This window comes from Phacochoerus africanus, chromosome 13 (genome assembly GCF_016906955.1).
Source record: "Phacochoerus africanus isolate WHEZ1 chromosome 13, ROS_Pafr_v1, whole genome shotgun sequence".
NCBI classification, from domain to species: domain Eukaryota; kingdom Metazoa; phylum Chordata; class Mammalia; order Artiodactyla; family Suidae; genus Phacochoerus; species Phacochoerus africanus.
In genome coordinates, this window is record NC_062556.1 from 2,232,791 (window position 1) to 2,253,203 (window position 20,413).

General features: G+C 50.2%; 1 long non-coding RNA gene across 1 annotated transcript in view; it reads right to left on the bottom strand.

The window, feature by feature from the left end:
- LOC125113621 (uncharacterized) overlaps positions 1–20,413 on the bottom strand; it is an 80,782-nt gene that overhangs the window by 30,956 nt on the left and 29,413 nt on the right. Inside the window, exon 2 of the long non-coding RNA XR_007131516.1 lies at positions 6,033–6,128. This is a non-coding gene — a long non-coding RNA (uncharacterized LOC125113621). The remainder of the gene's footprint in view (positions 1–6,032; positions 6,129–20,413) is intronic.

The following is a 20,413-nucleotide window of genomic DNA, read 5'->3' on the forward strand; positions in this document are numbered from 1 at the left end:
AAAAAAAAAAAAAAACCTTAAAACAACTAAATCAAGTAGGAAAAATGATCTGGCAGCACATTATAATGAGGCTTTGCCACCTGCCTTAGTCTGTGATACCTTCTGGTGACTCCTCCAAGGACCAGAATACTTTTCCTCTCAGGTTTGCATCTGCAGGGCCTGCCACTGTTGCCCAGCATCTTGGAGGCCTTCAATAAGTGCTCTGAGTTAAATATGTACATCTGGGGAGTTCCCTTCATGGCTCAGCGGTAACGAACCCAACAAGTGACCATGACGACATGGGTTCGCTCCCTGGCCCCGCTCAGTGGGTCAATGATCTGGGGCTGCTGTGAGCTGTGGCGCCAATCACAGACGGGGCTCAGATGTCATGTTGCTGTGGCTGTGATGCAGGCCGGCAGCTGCAGCTCTGATGCCACTCCTGGCTTGGGAACTTCCATATGCCACAGGTGCAGCCTTAAAAAAGCAGAAGAAAAAAAAAAGTAAATCTGATTAATATGAAAGGAGCCTTTTTTAATAAAAAGTAACAGGGTGTGACCTGCAGAACACTGAAGCGATATTTAAAAAAAAAAAAAAAAGAGTGGCGAAGAGAATTGACTTTGAAGCCAGACCTTATTCTAAACCTGTCTGGCTGCTTAGCCTCTCTGCAAAGTTGAGAAAGCTTCCTAAGCTGCTAATATTTTAGTTTTCTCAGGCAATGGTAATAGTTCACTCCTAGGGTTGCTCTGAGGATGCACAGAACTCACAGGTGTCACAGCTGGGGGCTCCTCTGAGTACAGTTAGTAGGTGTCAGCTTCCCTTTTCTGAACACTGGGAAGAGGTGGAGTGGCCCCGGGGAAATGTCTGCACGGGTTTACACATCCTGATGAGCTGATTTACGGAAGGGAACTAGAGAAAAAACTGAGTGATGTAACACAGCAAAGCCACTGCCAGACCAATGCGAGAACTTCAAAGGGAACATGTGTCAATGCACAGAAACAGACACACGCACTTCCATGAATTCTGCAAAAACTCTGGTTCGAGATCCAACGAGATCTCAGACTTTAACCGGAGGGCTTAACACCTGGGAGGCTCTCCTCACGTCTGCCAAAACCTGCCCTTCCCTCGGATGCCCTCAGACTGCTGGAATCAGCCCAGGCATCACAGAAAGAAAGAAGAAACCAAAGAACCAGCACTGGAACTCAGGCGTCTTAAAAACCAAGAACCACTTGTTCTTACGAAGTGGAGTCTCCCTGCTTCACCCTGGCCTCTGTGTGGGGCACCTGCAGGCGGGCCCTCCAAAGCCAGAGCCATTTCAGGATTCAAAGAGAGTCCTACGCGTGACGGAAGACGGTTCTATTGGAACAAAAACCAAGCAACATTCCTTAAAGATGCCTCTTATCAACTACAACTCAAGTGTTGATTACAAAGGGAAACAATTTCCCATTCAAGACCGACTAAATCCAGTTTGCTTTAATGTATTCATCTAATCCAAGTTAACCCCCCAAAGGTCGTGAGCACCGTGCGCTGGCACCCCTCCTCCAACCCCCACCCCGGCCTCTGAAAGGGACGCATGTGGTCCCGGAGAATGCACAATGGAATGAGTGGGGATGCGGGAACAGATGGCTACTGTGACGGCAGCGGAGAGGTGCCTGATCCCAGCCGAGGGTCTAGGAAGAAGGCAGCCCACAGTGGACGCCAACAAGAGGGCTTTGTCCCTCCAGAAGGCTGGACGTTGTGTGTGAGGGGAAAATCAAAAGCTTTGTAGACGTGGCTCTGATTTCCCAGAACACAAATGTTGTACAACCAAGAACAGCTGAGTGCACTGGCAGTCGACGCTGGAGACAAGCCCGGATGAGGGGCCTAGTCACGGTCAGCCGCCAATTCCATTCAACACGCAGTCCTCATCCTCCTTGGGCGCTGCCTCTCTGCCAGGGGCCTGCCCCGCACTCTGCTGAGGGAGTGTCAACCCGGCTGGAATCGCTGAATGGCAGCCACCTCCGTTTAGCCGTAGGTGGATCGGTGGGGTCAGCCGGATCCTCTTTCGTGAGGACGGTGAAGGAAAAGCATAGAAACACCTCGTGTCTTCCCGACGGGGTTGTACGGGCATCCTTTGGAGTCAGCTCGTAGCTGTATCAGTTCAAGACCTGTGCTTGGTGTCTGGAGGGCTGGGTGTTTTCACAGGTGCGTGGGTGGGCCGTCCAGGGGCTGGAGGCCGGATGGGGTGGGTGGGGGCCCAGAAAGGGGGAGGTGGCAAGAGGCCGAGTTTTCCTGTGGCTTCCTTGACCTACATAGATTTCCCTTTCGGGACTGCGCGAGAACACATAACTACCTGCTCTGGAAGGTGCACAAAAGAGCATCTGTTCTCTTCTAAAGGTGAGAAAATCTTTGTACAGGAATAAATGTAGGTGCAGTCTGCGTATCTATATTTATCCCAAGTTACAAGAAAAGGACCCTTCGGAAGCCAGTGAGAACTTCTATGTATGACCCGCATGTGCCTAAAAATAATTTCACTATCATACACACAATTCATTTCTCCTTTGAGGTAGGCAGGAGAATAATTCATTTTTCCCAAATGTATATGACCCATTCAGATATAATATAAAGCCCCCAAAATCCCAAATAAAAGTAGATCCCCTGGAAATGCAAAGGAAGTACTACTTTCCACTAGCTCTATGATTTTTTATCTTCTATCCCAAAGAAGTTATGACTTGACCTGAGACTTTACGGACGTCAAAGTAGCTCTGTCCATGTTTGGCCAAAAATAAATATTTTAAGCTGGTTTGGGGGGTCACCTGGACAGGAAAATGGCAATCCCCACCCCAAATGGCTGTGGGGAGACAACTTGTCAGAATCTCACCATGGAGAGGCTTCCAGTCGCCCCACCACCCTCCCTTCCCAAGAGGGAGTGTGGGCGCTGCCACCAACAACTGTGCAACCTGGGGGACCCCAGCGCCCTCCTTCCCATACGCGGAAAACCAAAGCCAACCAACAAAGCTGAGCGCCTTGTGCGCCACTTCACTTGTGACCTCAGTGCTGTCGCGGGTCTGTCCTGTCCTGTTATTGCCCCAGGGCTGTGTTTCTGAATCATTCAGCAGGCGCCGAGCCCTGGGGCAGCGGGGTGACCTTGCAGATGCAGGGAGGCCCCAGGAATGCCTGCGGTGCACAAGCCCTGCCCTCGGGGCGGCTGGGGCGTGGGGGAGGCGGGTGACAGCGGCGCTTCAGGGCTCGAGGGGGAGCGAGCGTGGCCACGGGCAGTGGCACGTCCCGTAGGACGGTCAGAGGAGCAGAGAAAGGGAGCGCAGGGCACGCGGCGCCCGCGGGGGAAGCGTCCGGGTGCAGCCTGAGGCGGGGGGACCCAGGTGGACGTGGCGCCTGGGGTGGGGGGCAGCCCCGGGCCGCAGAGGCCCTGACCCCTTCCCTGAGGGATGCGCCCGGCCGCTGAGGGTTTAGGCAGCGGGAGGCAGGATTTCCTCCATCTCCTCGGGCTCCCTCTGGCCACCAGCGGGTCTCTGCAGGCGACACGTGAGGGCTGGGACCCGGCGGAGGGGAGGGGAGGGGAGGGGATGCGGCCCAGGCCAGTGTGTTGGAGAAGAGCCCGAGGGGTTGCCGGGTGGTTAGAGAAGAGGAGGCGTCGCGGGGTCGCGGCGAATGGGAAAGACCGCGGGGGCGGGGGCGGGGAGGACACGCGGAGGGGACGCCGGGGAGGCGCGGGCTCGCGTCCCCAAGCCGGGGGGGGGGGGGGGGGGGGGCGCAGTCCAGCCGGAAGACCCGTGTTGGGAAATCACCCGCGCCCAGAAGCGGGCAGGGCTGTGAGCCTGCAGCCACCCCGGCCCGGGCGGCACCGGGCAGAGCGGAGGGCGCCTGGGCCGGGAGGCGACGGGGGCGCGGAGGGGCCCGAGATGAGCCCGAGAAGAAACGGGAGGAGGACTCGGGGGACAACAGGATGCACCTGCTGGAGGAGGCGCAGAGCGACAAGACCGCGGAGACCCGGCCGCTGGCAGGGGTGGCATAAGCCCCCCAGTCAATCAAAAGGCTGGACGGCGAGGGAACTGCCTTCCGTGTCTTGGGAGGGAGCGCGAGGGAAGCCAGGAGGAGAAGAAGAAGGTGCGTAGGGGCGGACGGCGTCACTGCGCCGCACGTACGGCAGAAACCGGCACGACACTGTGAATCCACTCGGGTTTTCAAGTCGAGGAATATTTCTGTTCCCAGTACATGTGCAAAAGGAAAATCTGCCGTGTATCTTGAGAGAAAGCAAGCAGACGGCACGTCGCCGCACTGCGGGCCCAGTGCAGGGCGCCCGCCCCGCGGGGCCAGGGTGCAGGCGGCCCCGAAATCGCGTCTGCGCGTGTCAGGAGTGACCCTGAAAACCTGAAGGGACAGCTTTATCGGCTGCGAAGAGAAGCCATTGGCTTTTCCCCGTGAGCTCTCCGCAGCCTTCGGGGAGCGGCTCCGGGACACGGACGCTCTGCTGGCCCCACCACGGCCTCCAGGGACTCCGAGTGACTCGCGGAACCCCAGGAAAGCAGGCTCTGTGCGATGTCACCCAGGAAGGGAAGGGTAGTGGCCCCGGTCTGTGCCAAGCACGCCGGGCGGTCCATGTACTCAAAGAGCAGAGACACGGGGCTGAGCAGTGCCCATCAAATGACTGAGAGTGCGGGCATTCGTTTTCCACATTTGGGCGACAGTACGTGTGTGGGTTCAGGTCTGCAACGTAACACACAGGAGGAAGGGCCCGGGAACCAGCACGCGCGCCTGCTGCGGCCGGCCCGGCGCCCAAGGAGCCCCGTGCTTCTACCTGTCCCGGCGCAGGGACCTCGGGGAAAGCTGAGAAAGGGCGTGAGAAGACCCACGGATCCACAGACATCCCTTTCAAGGTGGGCAAACTTCCATTACGTTGTTTTATTTTCATTCAAAAGAAGCTCGGCAAGGGTTTTCTGCTGACTCGGAAGAACTGAAAACCAGCTCTAAGCCTGACTCCCCCGGTCCCCGCACAACCGCACTTCCTCTCCCGCCCAGAAGCAGAAGCAAGAAAACACACACGGGGGGCACGTGAGACAGAAAAGCCACTTCTTCCTCAAGCGTTTAGGCCATGCAGTAGTCACGTGAGCTCAGATGTGGGAGAAGCTGAGGTGCCGATGCTATGCTTGTGCCCCCTTCACTGGGGAGCGGGGTTTTCATCCCGCCCCCGACCAGAGAATCTGGTACCCCAGCATTTCCATGAAGGAGCCTTGCCCCGGTTATCTGACCACAGGCTCTGCCATCCCCTTGAGTGGTAAACAGACAACTGACAGTTCGAGTCAGGGGCACTCAACAGAGGAACCAACCAATATGGTGGAGGAGAAATATCTTCAGGGGAATTTCATCTGGGAAAGAACCACCCACGGAGAAAAAAGAATCTTTCCAACAAATGGTGCTGGAACTGGACCCAAAATTGAATCCAGACACTGACTTCAGATCTTTCACAAAAATGAACTCAACATAGATCATAAGCCTAAACATAAAATGCAAAATTATAAAATTTCTAGATGATAACATAGGAGAAAATCAAGGTGACCTTGGGTTTGGTGATGATTTTTAATTTTATATTCTTTTAATTTTTTGGCCAGAAGTTCCTGGCCAGGGATTGAATCCAAGCCACAGCCATGACGACACCGGGTTCCTCAACAGCTAGGGCACCAGGAAGTTTCTGGTGATGACTTTTTAGATATAACACCAAAAGTGCAATACTCAAGGAAAAAATAATAGCTTGGATGTCAATCAAACTAAAAACTTGTTCTCTGCAAGGTACACCGTTAAGTGAATGAAAAGACAAGCACGCAATTTTTTGCAAAACAAAAACATCAGGTAAAGGACTAGTGTCCAAAATATACAAAGAACTCTTAAAACTCAGCCCTAAGAAGGCAAGCAACCCAGCTCAGGAACATGGGCAAAAGAGCAGAACATACACCCACCAACAAAGATACACGGATGGCAAATAAGCATATGGAAGTCCCTTCAACGCCACATGACGTTAGGGAATTGAAAATGTGAACCACCACGACATAGGCGCTCACCTTCTAGAAGGGCTGCAGTCCAGAGCACAGACGTCGCCAAATGCTGGGGAGGATGCAGGCAACAGGGACGCGCTGCTCGAGGGGTGGTGACAACCTCTAAGGGAGAAGAACGGACACATGTATATGTATGACTGACTGCTTTGCTGTCCACCTGAAACTAGCACAAAAGTCAACTGTACCCCACGAAAAATTTTAAAAAAACGAAACACAACAGGACCTCTCATTCACTGCTAACGTAGCAAAATGCTACAGGCACTTTGGAAGACGGCTTAGCAGGTTTTCAGAAAACTAAACCTATTCCTGCCACACAATCCAGCCGTTACCCCCCTGGGGATTAATGCAAATGAGCTGAAAACATACGCCCCCAAGAAAACCTGCACGTGAATGTTTACAGCAGTTCTACCCCAAATTACCCAAACTGGGAAGCAACCAAGATGTGTTTCAGCAGGTGAACCAACTTCAATAAATGGTGGTCGATCCACTCAATGGAACAGTGTTTAGTGCTTAAAGAAAGCCGGCAAGCCATGAAAAGGCATGGATGGGTGAACGCGTGCCACGGCACACAATTTCTTTTTGAGGTGATGAAATATCCTAAACACAGACGATGGTAGCACCATTCTGTGAAAATACTCAAACCCACTGGATTACAGACTATAAAAAGGTCTTAAGCCGCTGAGCCACAACGGGAACGCTCCGTGACTTATTTGTGGAGCGAATGAATAAATCCAAGGTCATGAGTAAACACCTCTTGTTGGGTCCTGTGTAGATTTTGTCCTAATTCCCACGTGCAAGCTCAGTCCAAGGGAAGCCAAAGGAGGAGATCGCTTAACCCCAAAGACGTTAACGCCTCTAAACCTGGGAGAGCAAGAAAGGCAGGCACTTTGTGCTTTTCCCAACACTCACAGCAGATCTGAATGTGAACTGGACACAAGATAATTCAAATGAATGGCTGTTAACTTTTTAAACATAAGAAAATATCTATTAAGTTTTGATTGTGCAAACCAAAATACTATCTTTGCTTCCAGAAATCATTCAGCAAAAGAGAAAGAAAAAGAACACGTGGGAGCTCCCACTGTGGCTCAGCAGTAAGGAACCTGACTAGCATCCATGAGGATGCAGGTTTGATCCCTGGCCTCGCTCAGTGGGTTGGGGATTGGCTTTGCCGTGAGCTGTGGTGTAGGTCACAGATGAGGCTTGGATCCCGTCTGGCTGTGGCTGTGGCGTAGGCCAGCAGCTGTAGTTCTGATTAGTCCTCTAGCCTGGGAACCTCTATATGCCTTGGGTGTGGCCCTAAAAAGCAAAAACAAACAAACAAAAAAATCACATGAGCAAACTTGTATTAACTGTTGGTTCTGGGTGATGCAATTGTAGGTCCTTTCTTTACTTTTTTTTTTTTTTTTGGCTACACCTACAACATACAAAAGTTCCCAGAGCAGGGATCAAACCTGAGCCACAGCAGTGGCAATACCAGGTCCTTGACCTGCTGAGCCAACAGAAAACGAACACCTCTTTACTTTTCTGAAATAAAAGAAGTGAGAAGTTTAACGACCAAAAAAACAAGACACTGCAAGTAACAGAACAGCTGGAAAACCTTGAGACGGCCCACATCTGGAATATTTGCCAATAAATAACGCACCACTGTGGTGCGAGCCAGTTAGTCCTGGGTCTCTGCTGCCTGCAGTTGAACAGCATACTTCTGTGCCACCATGGACAGGCTCCTGACTTCATATTTACCACACTGCTGTGATGAAGTAAAACCCTTTTTCATAGTTTTCAGAGCTGGCTAGCGTAGGAATCCTTACGATCAACAGAGCACACTCCTTCCAAAACCACAATGCTCCTCGAGTGCTTAACTAATTACTCTCTCCGTGTAGCTCAGAGAGCAGTTATGCAGTTTATATATACAATAACGTACGCTTTGGGCAAAGGAGCAAACAGGCAACAAAATCTATGCAGAGAAAAATGATCAGTTTAGGGAAGTAAAACAAATGTCTGTGTATAAAAATATTTCATTGGGTGTGGGTTTCAACTGAGAGGCACTCCCCTACAGCCATAATCTATCTTCCAGGTAGCGGGATAATCAAAAAAAAAGAAACAGCATTGTCTGTTCGTTCAAGGAAAGTTAGGTCTTCTTTCTCATGAGATATTTACAATTTAAAGTTACAGAGAGGAGTTCCCATTGTGGCTCAGTGGGTTAAGAACCTGACAAGTATCCATGAGGATGCTGGTTCTATCCCTGGCCTCGCTCAGTGGGTTAAGGATCTGGTGCCGCCACAAGCTGCAGTGTAGGTTGCAGATGGGGCTTGAAGCTGGCATTGCTGTGGCTGTGGTGCAGGCCGGCAGCCACAGCCCCCATTCAACCCCTAGCCTGGGAACCTCCATAGGCAGCAGGTAGGGTCCTAAAAATTTTTAAAACAATGTTACATAGAAAAAAATCACTAAAGAGGCTTCACCACTAAAATTATATTGTGGTATAGCTAAAAGCACACTTTACTTCATGAAGTCAATATGTATGCTGCCCATGGATAAATCTGATTCCTCCAATACAAATGAAAAGTTTACAAGCACTAACTCTACCTAGTGGTGAAAACCAGCTGCCTATCTCAGCTGGCCGAGCTTCGTCCCGAGATGCTCTTTGGCGTTTACATTCACTCGTAGGCAGTGCCGTGGGTGGCATGTGGCCCTTTAGTTTCCTAAACTCCATCACCCGCTCCTGGTTCATGAAGTTTTAGGCATCCTCACTTAGAATTCCAGTGTGGGCATTTTCACACACCAGTACTCTCTTACCCACATTTTAGGAAGATCAATGGTCGTTCTGGGATTTTGTTTTTATAACAAACTACAGTAAATCAGAAATAAATGTATTTCACTTTGAGGTTATTTTTAGACTTACAGGAATGAGCGAACCCCAGGGAATTTAGTGCTGATAAAACAGAACTCCCAAACAACCCAGCCCTTGGCTTTTCCGGATGAAGAATATTAAAATAGAGGAAAATGGAAACAGTCAGGAGATAATCTCCGCGTTTGCCTCAGACACTCTGATCCTACCCTTTTGTGAGTATAAAAATAATCTAACTAATTTGACTGCCTTGAACTACTTGCTTTATTGCAAGTCATAAAAGCAAATGAGGCATCATTTGAAACCACACAGACCTGACCTGGAATGCTTGGGATTCTTCAGTCAGGTGGGAACAAAGGATTGATTCCTCTAGCCAAAGGATGCGGAGAGTAATCCTGTTTTCCCATTAGTGGCCATATATCTTTCTCATCTGCTCTCACTTCTTACTCAACCATTTGAGCTCCCCTGTCACCAGGCTTGCAATGTGCGCCCTGCCCAGCCTTCAAAGCCACATTCAGGTTCGCAGATAAAAGGCTCGGTGCCCGTCGGAGCAGGGGCAGCCGTGGCCCCCCTCGCGCAGTGATGACAGGAGCACACGATAAACACCCTGACACAAAAAAGCTATTTTTTAGAGGAGGCCCCCACCCCATAAGCGACCCTGTGTCACTCTCTCGTGAGTTAAAGGGTCTGTCCTCCCATCGAAGGCCCTGGAGTCCACGGACCGACCCCCCCCCGGGGGTGCGGACACCCCTGGGCCGAACAGAGAACCTGCCGGGGCCTTGACTCCAGCTCGGCCAGGCCAAGAGCGGCGGCTGCATGGGCGCCGGAACAGGCAGCAGGAGGAGCCCACCTTGGGTCGGCCGAGGGGAAGGCAAACCGGGCACAGGCCCTTGCGCCCCATCAGAAAGGCGGGGCAGTTCCGTCCTGCCCGACCCTGGACAACGGGCAGATCTGGGCAGGAGCGCGGAAGACAGATGCTGCTTTCATCCGGCTCCCCCCTCGCAGGGAGAGTTTACGTTAAACCCACTTCACGGTCTGGAGCGCAGCCCGCGGATTACCTGCTCGTATGAATCAAGAGCATCACCTGCTCCCGTGACCGTGACCGGGGGGCGGGGGCGGGGCGTTTTGTCTGAAGGGATCCGCAGCAGCCTCTGAAGCCTCCCAAAGACGTGTGCACGTTCCGGGCCCCAGGACGAGAAAGGACTCGTGAGAGTGAACAACGCAGCGCGGGGAGAAGTTGGTCCTGGGTTCCCAGCAATGCGATGCGCTTCGCCTGGTTCCGGGGCGGGTGGAACGCTGGCCCCTCACCGCGGCCGGTCACCAGGGGACCACGAAGCCCGTCGCTGACCCGCCCGCCTCGCAAGCTCAGGAGCTGGGCGTCCAGTGGAATTTTGAGATAAGCCTGCATCAGGTCAAGTGAAACAATCCCCTTTTGAAGGGAAACTAAAAGGCCCTGAAAGTCAGGCCTGGAAGACGCCTTTGGAGACAGGAATCTGAAATGTTAACACAGTTGAACACGAATACCTAACAGGATGGATTGACCAGACTCACGGCGAGGCTGAAGCTTTTTGTGTTCGGAAAACGCATTCTGGTTCCCAGAAGGAATCCTTCCCGCAGCCACCCCGAGTGAAGTCTCAGTTCCAGCCTCAGACTCGGCTCCTTTATACGCCGCTCTCGGCTCCCACAGAGGGCAGGAGGCGGCTGCACCAGACACCGCAGGCTATCAGGGATGTCACCTGCACCCCAGTCCCCACGCCCCGGGGCCAGACTCCATACTGTCCTGTCATTCAAGTTCCTACCTCCAAGACTGGACAGTGAATACCCCGAGGACCCACCACGCAGTTTTGTTTTTTTTTTTTTCAGGACCAAACAAGATAAATGCATGTAGAAGTGCTTTGGAGGGAAAAAAATGTGAACTATTGTAATGAACTCATCCTTGGGTAAATTTTAGAGTCTGCCTCACTGATAGGCAACGTAGATTGAACCTGAAGTTTTGTTCTCCACTCCATTTCCGATTTTCATCTCTCTAACAGAGAAATCACTGGACTATTTATTAGCTGTACAACAGGATAACAGATTCTTCAAGACTTTCTGCCCTGGATTCTTATCATGTGATAGGTACTCTCTCAAACTGAAGCAATTTCTAATTGAGACCAAAAGCCAGTCCTTGACCAAGACAGGAGGCATTTAAATCATTTGCGCGTAAAATTCAGGTCTCAGGAGATCCTGCTGTGGCTCAGCAGGTGTGAGGACCCAACGCTGTCTCCCTGAGGATGCAGGTTTAATCCCTGGCCTCGCTCAGTGGGTGAAGGACCCAACGTTGCCACAAGCTATGGTGTAGGTCATAGATGCGGCTCAGATCCAGCTCTAGGCCAGCAGCTGCAGCTCTGATTTGATCCCTAGATGCAGATACAGCCATAAAAGTTTTTTAATTAAAAAATAAAATAAAATTCAGGTCTCAATTTCAAATTGACAAAGACGGATGGATTACTATTGCTTGCAAAATAAGTGTTTTTCCCCTAGAGCTTGGTCAATGCTCTAATTCATGAAAACTGAATACATCTAAACATATACTTCTTTAAAAAGCAAATTCTTTGATATTTATTCACATTACAAAAGGTTTACTGATTTTTTTAGCAAAGTATCACAGCTTTGATCATCCAAAAAGTATAGTTTTTAGCAGCTTTATTAGATATAAATTGTACCTATCATAAAGCTCACTCATTTAAATGTACAACTTAATGGCATTAGTCTCTTCAGAAAGCTGTGCAAGGGTCAGTGTCATCTAACCAGAGAAAATTTTCATTATCTCAAAACGTAAGTGTATAGCCATTGGCATTGATTCTCCATTCTCTCGAACCCCAGCCCTAGGCAGCAATTAGTCTACTTTCTGTCTCTAAAGATTTGCCTCTTCTGGACACTGCATATTAATGAGTTCATACATCACGTGGTCTTTGTGACTGGCTCCTCTCCCTCAGCTGACTCTCTAGAGGTTCACTCAAGTTCCAGCCTGTGTCACCACTCCGTCCCTTGTGTGAGCACCTCATATTCCATCGTGTGGCCCTTCCAGGTTGTGTTTATCCAGCCATCCGTGGTGGAAAGGTGCGTCCCTGGGGAAAATCAACTCAGAACCACAAGGAGATGACACAGCACAGTTACCGGATGGTTAGGTCAGAAACACGGACCTCAGCACGCGCTGGGACAAGCGGAAAAATCAGGAGCCTTCTGCTCTGCTTGTGGGAAGGTGAAGCTGTAAGACCATCTGACGGCTCCTCGGAATTTCAAATCCCGAGCTTTCACGTGACCCCAGTTCCACCCCTAGAGTCACAAGAGAAACGGAGGCACAAGTACCTGCGTGTTGAGAGCAACGCCGGGCACCGTGGACAAAACTGATTGTACACTCTCTCTTCACAAACACACTTCACATCTAAGAGCTGACATTTCTAAACCCTGTTTAACCTCTCGAACCTCCTATGGGAGCGACGCGGTTCAGGAGAAGCTCTGCAGGGGGTGGGGGGGCACTCTGAGCGCATCGCCGGGTGCGCGTGCGTCTCCTCCTCGTTGTTCCCCTTCTGAGTGTAGGGTCCTTCTAAGAAGCCTCAATCGGGCAGAATCTCTAGCAGGCTCTCCCACATCCACAGTTAGGCAGGATACGGCTTCTTACGGATGAACCACAGAAATGAGAAATTACGACTCTGTGGCTGATGGAGGACTCGGTCTTTGATATGTCACCTGTCGTCAAATCCTCATCTGCAGAGCCTTCTCCCCTTACTCCTGCACCTGCTGAGGTCACCAGGGCAGCAGCCTTGAGAGGCACATCGGCGTTCTCTCCGCGGCAGGTCGCCTCTGCCTGTCCTCACCTGGCTCCTCTCAGCTGGGAGGCTCCAATCTCAGGCGCACTCCCTGAGCCAGGTCACGTGCTTTTTAAAGACGGTCATTTTAACGACCCTGCCTTCTTCCTATTTCTACCTTAGGGTCAGGGTGCTCAGGCTCGGGAAGAAAAGGGAGGGTCAACTGGGTAGAGATATAAACAGATCCGTGCTGCTGGGGCGACTGGAAAAAGAAGTACAACAAAGAGCACACAAGAAAACGGTCTCAGAGTTCCCGTCGTGGCGCAGTGGTTAACAAATCCGACTGGGAACCATGAGGTTGCAGGTTCTATCCCTGGCCTTGCTCAGTGGGTTAAGGATCTGGCGTTGCCATGAGCTGTGATGCAGGTTGCAGACGTGGCTCGGATCCCGAGTTGCTGTGGCTCTGGTGTAGGCCGGTGGCTACAGCTCCCATTCGACCCCTAGCCTGGGAACCTCCATATGCCACAGGAGTGGCCCAAGAAATGGCAAAAAGACCAAAAAATAAATAAATAAATAAAAAAGAAAGAAAACAGTCTCACTGTCCTTTTCATCTGAAGGCTAAGCACCTCCTATCAGCTCAGTCGGTCCCACTGCTCTGACTTTCGGTGAAGCCCATCTTTTACGGGGTTATCTTAGGGGTGGGGTGTGTATAACACCGGGGAAGCCCTCCCGGTTGGAGAGATCACACATCCCGCCTTCCTTGTACCCTGTTCGTGCCTGGACCACACTGGGCACACAGCATCTCCTCGACGAGTGGTTTAAAACTTAGCAACATAAAAGGAAAAAGAAGAGCTGAAGCTAGAGACAGGGACAGAGCCTACAGGTCTTCAGATTCAAAGGCGAGTCAAGCGGTGGGGTCTGCGTTTCAGAGAGATTGCTCTGATCTCAGGTGCAGGTGACGGGGTCGGGCGATGGCCCCATGGCGGTGCCACTCACTTGTGTGGCTGGGTTTGGTGAAGCAGTTAAATTTGGTGCTCACAGAGGATTCTGCGCCTGCATGGTCATCCCGCGCTAGGTGGGCAGGCAACAGATTAAACCAGCCTGGGTTTCAGGTCGGGGGAGGGCCTGGCCACAGAGACCTCGGAGGCACCAGTATAAAGGTATCAGTTTACACGTTAGGGCCGGATAACCTTCCAGAAAAAGGCAGAGGATGAGCAGGGATGCAGACAGAGCCCTCGCCGTAACCGGAACGACTGTGTCTCCCCGAAAATCTGTCATTAATGAGGGTCCACGGTGCCCTGCCGTGGCCTGAATCACGTCCTCCCAAAGGACGTGCCGAAGCCGTGTGGCCAGCTTCTCAGGATCTGACTTAGGTGGACGCACTCACTTAAGACGAGCTCTTACTGGAGGAGCAGGGCCGGGGAAGAAACTGCCAGGAGAACGGCTGCGAACCCGCCCGGGAGCGGCCCGCAGCCGGGACCGAGGCCGGGATGCTGCCTGCAGAGGGGGCCCAGTCCGGCTCACGCCCTGACCTCGAGCGTCTCCAAGCGACAGTTCTGCTTTTCGGCCCAGCAGCTTGTGGTACCCGGTGACTGCAGCCTCCACAAACGGACACAACCCCAAGGAGAGGGCGTCTCTCTGCTCATTCCGAGCCCGCCTCTCGCCTGGCTGCTCTGACCCTCCTCCTGATTCTCGGAGGGGAGGACAGGTAGGCACCCCAGTGGACGCATGGCCCCCCGCCCCCATCCCAAGCCCGAAAACTGAATTACAAGGGCACACCTCAGGCAGTTCAGACAGGCTGGTCCTTCCTCCTGCTGGAGACACGCCAGGAAGTATCACGGCCCTGCAGCCTCCTCACTTTCAGATAAGACGGCTATGCGGACCCGCACAGCGAACTCCACCCAGCATTCTGTGCTGGTCTATGCGGGCAAAGAAGCTGAAAGAGAACGGACCTGTGTACATGTATAACCGAGTGGCTTTGCTGCACAGCAGAAATTAGCACAACACTGTAAATCCTCTCTACTTCCATGAAACTTTCAAAAAATGAAAAAAAAGAAAGAAAAAACGATGCTTAGATGGCAACATTGTTTCCAGCTCCAGGTTCCTGAAAATGACCTGAGCGAAAACCACCGCAGAAAAGCGAGGGTGAGCCTGAACCCCCCAGCACTGCTTCTCACCACTAAACATCCTGAGCGCCATCTGGGCAAACGCAGAGGCCCCTCCGGCCGTCAGCAGATAAACCTTCCCGGTCTGCTTGCCAGATTTCTAGCCTTTCTCAAAGGCCCCTTCAAGACCAAAGCCTCTCCACTGCATCAAACATCACTTTCCCTTTATCTTATGGGTGCGGCCCTCAGGGTTTCAAACTTTACTACGATCGGCCGTTCGGCCTGAGAGCTTAGAAAAATCACACCTGTGAGGCTCTAATTCACATCATTCTCCAACATCATCTCTGGTGGCTCTTGTCCCAAATTGTTTCAGTGACTTCGCCGCCACAAAGTCTGTCTGACTTTTTCGGCTTACTTCACCTTCTAATCCTGTCTCGGCCATCACGAGTCGATTGTCCGTCTTTGGCCCTTGTGCCCTGCCCCCGCCCCGACGACGCTGCTCTAACGTGCAATTTTAAAGCCAATTTCTTTCACAAAACCAAAGAACCACCTAACAGAGCAAAGACTTCAATGCAACTGCAGTTTTAGAACGTGCACTCACCCTGGCAAGTCAAGACACAGCCTTGCACCAAACCCTCGGACTCACTGCGGATCTTAAACACTGCTGCCTAAATGTTACTGCGACTCTATCACGTGCCAACCGGGGAAGAAAATGCTGCGACCTACCTTCCAACGAGATGGCAACCACAAAGGTGGCCCAAGGAAGACGTCTGGGAGCAGCATTTCCCACTGTTGAGTTCTGGTTCTGTTTTTTTACTCTCATAACTGGGAAATGCATAATTCATAAAAACAGTCATATCACTTTATGAAGTCAACTAATTATCATTTTAGACCTACTGATAATAGAAGAGAAAAAAACCTATGTTCTTTCCAGTATGATCTGTGTAAGAATTTTAAATACTTTATTTTAAAACCTAAATAAATAAAATCTTTGTTCTTTCATCCAACAAGCACAATGCAGGTTCTTGAAGAAAATGAATTATTGTTCATTGATTCTCCAAAAGCCCAGCCAAGTGTAGAATGCTCTTTTCACTAAGCACTTTTATTGCTAAGGGAGTATTTTATAGGAGTTGCACAGTAAACAGAAGCGGCCCTTGAACAAATGGTTGACAAGTAGTGGAGGGACACGTGGGCAAATCAGAGGTGCCAGGCTCCTGGATCGAGAGCCTTTCATCGGGGAAATGTAATGAGATACTTCGCTCTCTGTGGATCGGGTTGTTTGGCCCATGCTCTAGAAAACGGAGTGTTGCATCCCACAGCTAGTAGGGGCGGCGCTGGGACCATCTACCCCAGTTTAAGAGGTCATCCCATTTCTCCTGAGCAGAAAAGAAGCGCCAGCAAGGCATCTACACAAATCCAAGAACAGCTCCTCTTCCAAACAATCCGGATTCGAATCCAGCAGCTCCCAGATGGAGACGGCTCTACTCCGCCACTCCTGAAATTCCACTTTATTGCAGGTTGGGTTTCTTCCCAATTCTGAGCTGCAGGGAAATCTATCCTAAGAAAAACTCTCTCTCTCTCCCTGTCTCCCTCTCACACACACATGCACATAAGCCTTCTTAGCCACATTTAGGAAGCGGTAGACTTTTGGTTGACTTTGTATAAATCAATGGATATAACGCATACTTGCATTTGTCCCCAACTGCTGGAATGATAGATACATTGGTGGATTTATGGTGCCATCATGTGGTAATACAAAGATAACATTTTATTTTTTACACCATTTTTAACTCATGAATATTTCAAATGTATTCGAAAGTACAAACCACACAATACCCATGTACCCAATATTATATTCACTTCAGATCCTTTACTTTAAAATAATTAGAAATTGGAGTTCCCGTCATGGCACAGTGGTTCGCGAATCCGACTAGGAACCATGAGGTTGCGGGTTCGGTCCCTGCCCTTGCTCAGTGGGTTAACGATCCGGCGTTGCCGTGAGCTGTGGTGTAGGTTGCAGACGCTGCTCAGATCCCACGTTGCTGTGGCTCTGGCGTAGGCCGGTGGCTACAGCTCCGATTCGACCCCTAGCCTGGGAACCTCCATATGCCGCGGGAGCGGCCCAAGAAATAGCAAAAAGACAAAAAAAACAAATAAAAAAAAATAAAAAATAAATAAAATAATTAGAAATTATTATCAGAAGTTATATTTACCAACAAACCAAGTCAATCCTCCTCCTTCCCCAGATTTCTGAGTATTTACTTTTGTTCCTTTTTACATATATTCGTAACGACAGTAAACTACTATTTTGTAATCTCAGCTGTACACACACACACACACACACAGACACATACACACACACACGACACTGTTCTAAATACCCTCTCCTGCACTTTGGTTTTTTTTTTTTAATTATTTATTATTATTTTTTTCAAGGGGGTCAGGTTATCCTTACATGTATACATTACAATTACATTTTTCCCCCAGCCTTTCTTGCACTTCGGTTTTTTTGCTCGATGTCAGGGCTGTCAGAATTTCTGTTCTTGCTGGACTGTTGCTATTTCTGCTCCACCCCAGCTCGCTGGCTAATCCTTCACCCACGACACTGAAGGGATGCCACTTCCTGTGGGGTTCCTGATGGTAAAGGGTTGTTTCTACAACCTTACCATCATATGTGGTATTTGCTATGGATTTTGGCAGATAGCATTTAGCAGGTTAAGAAGAGTCCATTCTGCCGCACATTGCTAAATTTTATCTTGAATAAATACTCTTTTAAAAATGCTTTTTCCGTATCTACTGAAACAGAATCTTACACATTTCCTTTCTGAAAACGTTTATGCACTTGAAATAAAATGATATTTTCTAACACTCGGTCCCAAAGAATAGTTAAGACATGACTGCCAACTTACCCAGAAAATAGAATTCTTGCTCCAAATACCTGTTAGGCTCCATTTATAATTTGAGATACATTCTGTACTGGCCATGAAATGAGCCACTTTCATTCTGCCCACCACCATTGAACAAGTTGTATATGTGGGTTTCTGTTCACTTAACTCTTTACTTCTGTATAAAAATTACTACAGAGGAAATGCCCTTGAACTGATGACCCTCCCGGCAGGTCCATGAACAAGGAAAAGGCTTCACATCCAGCCATTGCTTGGGTTACACAAGTTCACCACCCAACTCCAGGCTCCTTAGGGCCAGTGCTTCAGTGCTTTCGCCTTCCCACACAGTGTCACGCACGTGGTAGGGGGAAGCTATTTGTGAAAAGAATACATACGCAGCCCCAGGAAGAATCTTACTTTTATCTCTGCATCCCGGCTTGACTTACGCCCAACAAGACATGAACACAGAGTCACTACCACCAGAGAGAATGCTGAGACTCAGAAAGCACACAGCCTTACAACGTGGGAGGTCTACATTTGTGCTAGAATAGGGTAAGGAGACTCTTTAAACACGTAAAGGAATTTAACCTAGAACTGCAATTCTGGGAAGGAAGCGGACACTATCAAAATATTAACCATAAAATTTTGTAAAGACACAAAAACAACTTCTCGAGGTGAAAAGTACCGTCTGTAACATTAAAAACGCAACCATCAGCACATATTTTAAGTGCATGCTGGTGAAAAGTGGAATTAAGAGCTGAAAGACATAGGAAAAAATGAACCAGAATGTGTAACCTAGAGATAAAAGAGAAGGAAAATACGAAAAGGGCTCAAGACACATGAAGTGCAAAATAAGAAGGTCCAACATAAACTGTATAAGATCACTAACAGCAAAGAATTGAGAAATAAGTCTAAGGCTACATATTTATCTATATCTATACATATTAAGGGCCGCACCCACAGCATATGGAGGTTCCCAGGCTAGGGGCTGAACGGGAGCTACAGCTGCCAGACTACGTCACAGCCACAGCAACGTGGGATCCAAGCTGCGTCTGTGGTCTACACCACAGCTCACGGCAAAGCCAGATCCTTAACCCACTGAACAAGGCCAGGGATTGAACCCACAACCTCACGGTTCCTAGCTGGATTCATTTCCTCTGCACCATGACGGGAACACCTAAGGCACTATTTTTTAAAGTATCAACTAAAAATTTTCCAAACTAGATGAAATAAATAAACTCTCAGCTTCAAAAACATGTTCCAAGCTAAATTAATGTTCCAAAATTCTCCCTTATGAACACATTGTAGCAGAACCACAGAATGTTCCCTACAGATGCCACCAAAATGGTGACCCAGGAGAACCCAGCCTTCATCCTCCCACAATGGCCAATAATGAGACAGTTCTCTGTGAATAGAAAGAGTGCTAGGAGAGCCCTGGAGGCCACTTAAGCAATTCTAGAAACTGGAGTTCCTGTCATGGCTCAGCACTTAATGAACCTGACTAGTATCCATGAGGACACAGGTTCAATCCCTGGCCTCGCTCAGTGGGTTAAGGATTCAGCATTGCTGTGAGCTGTGGTGTAGGTCGTAGATGTGGCTCAGATCTGGCATTGCTGTGGCTGTGGTGTAGGCCAGCAGCTACAGCTCCAATTCAACTCCTAGGCTGAGAACCTCCACATGCCGTGAGTGCAACCCTAAAAAAAAAAAAAGGCAATAGATAAATAAATAAAAAGGAAAAAAGAACTTCTGGAAACAGTGAAATAAAAAGCCTAAGGATAACTGTAGAGGAAGAGAAAGCGGGGGCTTCATGTTGCTGCCTCCTGCCATCCCCCAGGCTGGCGCCGCTCAGGGTCAGGGGGGAGCCTCCCAGCTGGACAGAGTGTACCTCTCCAGGAGACAAGGAGGGGTGAGTGACCAGCTTCCTTAGCTTCTAAGATGAACACAGAGGTCCACGTCAGTTCCCTGCCACCCCAGACTGGCAAAGCTGATGTACAGAGACTGAGGAAGAAGAAGGAGAAGCAGGAGTTGCCGACAGCAGCCAGGTCACAGGAGGGATGGTGGACCACAGAGGTGCTGTACAGATAAACTCACAAGATTTTGCCACTGATGGGTCATCTCAAGCCCCATGCATATTCCACTGCATTTGCCCCACAGTGTATTTGTGTATGCCAGCTGCCTGAGTCCCTGCCGGCTCCCACCACAGTTCACAAACCACACCAGCAGCCAGCTCAGTGCTCAGCACTGCACAAGTATAAGACACCAACCTAGACACCCCCCACATGACCCCCACCACCATGTGCATGCTTGGGGCAGCCACTCCAGCTGTGCACCTGCACATCCCAGATACGATGCCCATCACCCGCCTCCAGTGCAGTGTGCATGCCCAGGAGGGAAGTCTGCAGCCACAGGAGAGGACAACAACAGCCAAGGCCCCCGCAGCTACTAAGGAGCCCACAGTTGGCCCCAGCCCAAGCTGCCTGGCCGGCTCACACCACTATATGTGCATCTGCAACTGGCCCTGCCATTACACAGGCACCTGAAGCTGGCCCCCTCAGCTGAGTGTATGCACAGGTATACACCACCAGCTCTAGCCAAATCACTGGGTACCCTAGTTCCAAGATCCTGGACCTAGAGGCGATACTGAGATTCCAACATCCCTTGCAGCCACCTGGACTCCATACAGCACCCATTAAGGACCACACAGCTGTCGATGCTGTGAACCCTAATGGCCTGAGCTGAAGAGACCCCCTGGACTCAGTGC